Below are 1,835 nucleotides of genomic sequence, written 5' to 3' on the forward strand. Positions count from 1 at the left end.
CCAAAAAAAAAAAAAGTTTCTTCTGGGCTTGGCACCCGTAGCTCAGTAAGTAGGGCACCAGCCACATACACCCAGGCTGGCAGGTTCAAACCTGGCCCGGGCCTACTAAACAATGACAACTGCAACCAAAAAAATAGCCAGGTGTTGTGGCGGACGACTATAATTCCAGCTACTAGAGAGGCTGAAGCAAGAAAATCACTTAAGCCCAAGAATTTGAGGTTGCTGTGAGCTGTGATGCCACACTCTACAGAGGGTGACATAGTGAGACTCTGTCTCAAAAAAAAAGTTTCTTCTGCCCTTTATCCAGAGGTCTTTAAAAATGACAGGGGCTGGGCATAGGGGCTCATGCCCCTAATCCTAGCACTCTGGGAGGCTGAGGCAGGTAGATTACTTGAGCTCAGGAGTTCAAGACCAGCCTGAGCCAGAGAGAGACTCCGTCTCTAAAAATAGCCAGGCACTGTGGCAGGTGCTTATAGTCCCAGCTACTCAGGAGACTGAGGCAAGTGAATCACTTGAACCAAGGAGTTTGAGGTTGCTGTGAGCTGTGATGTCACAGCACTCTATTTACTGAGAGGGACAAAGTGAGACTCTGTCTCAAAAAAAAAAAAAATGACAGGAAGTTATTGCAAATTAAAACAAAGACAGGCGGTGCCTGTGGCTCAAAAGGGTAGGGTGCTGGTCCCATATGCCGGAGCTGGCAGGTTCAAACCCAACCCCGGCCAAAAAATAAATAAATAAATAAATAAAGACTTAAAAGGGGCATCTGGAGATTTTCATCAAGGTCTTTGGGTGGAAATGGTTCTACTTTTCTTGTCATGAGCAAAATGACTTTTGAGGAGTTGTGTGTGTGTATGTGGGTTTTTTTTGAGACAGAATTTTGTTTTCTTTTGAGAGCGCGTCACACTCTACCAGTCTGGGTAGAGAGCTGTGGCATCACCATAGTTCACAACAACTTCAAACTTTTGGGCTCAAGTGATCATCTTATCTCTGCTTCCCAAGTATCTGGGACTACAGGTGCCTGCAACCACACAAGCTACTTTTTTCTATTTTTAGTAGAGACCAGGTCTCGCTCTTGCTCAGGCTGGTCTCAAATTCCCGAGCTCAAGCCATCCACCCACACTGACCTCCCAGAATGCTAGGATTACAGGCATGAGCCGTTGTGCTGGCCTTGAGACAGAATCTTGCTCTGTTGGCCAGGCTAGAATGCAGTGGCATCATCATAGATTATAGCAACCTCAAATTCCTAGACTTGAGTGATCCTCCTGCCTCAAATTCCTGAGTAGCTGGGACCACAGGTGAGTGCCACTCTTGTGTGTGTTTCTATTTTTTAATTTTTATTTTTTAAATTTTATTTTAGAATAGTACAGGTTTGGTTACATAATTTGCTTTTGTATATTTTAAGCCAAAGATGTAAGTGTGCCCTTCACTCAGAAAGTGTGTGTTTTACGTGGTAGGTGTGAATTTACCTACTCCTTCTATCACCCATGTGTGAGGGTGATGCAGGGAGGGGTGGGTAAATTCACACCTCAAGGAGTTTTTGGTAAGCTGGGAAAAAGACTCATGGCTATAAAACAATTAAAATGATGCAATGACGACAACAAGCAACACAAGCAAACAACACAAGTGCGGCTGGCAGCATGAACTCTTAAGAACTGTAATTCAGAATTGAAAAGCAGGCAGGGTGAGCCACCAGGAGAGCAGAACTCAGCTGGGGCTTACTGGAGGACTAAAGTCATTAAAAGCAGATATGAATGGTGGAGACAGGCTGTAGGAACTTATAATCGTGCTGGGGCAGTTGGGAGCCAGGCAGCAGGGCAGTACATGCTGAATGTGGA

The sequence above is a fragment of the Otolemur garnettii genome, unplaced genomic scaffold (genome assembly GCF_000181295.1).
Source record: "Otolemur garnettii isolate 467f Iridium unplaced genomic scaffold, OtoGar3 scaffold00011, whole genome shotgun sequence".
Classification (NCBI taxonomy): domain Eukaryota; kingdom Metazoa; phylum Chordata; class Mammalia; order Primates; family Galagidae; genus Otolemur; species Otolemur garnettii.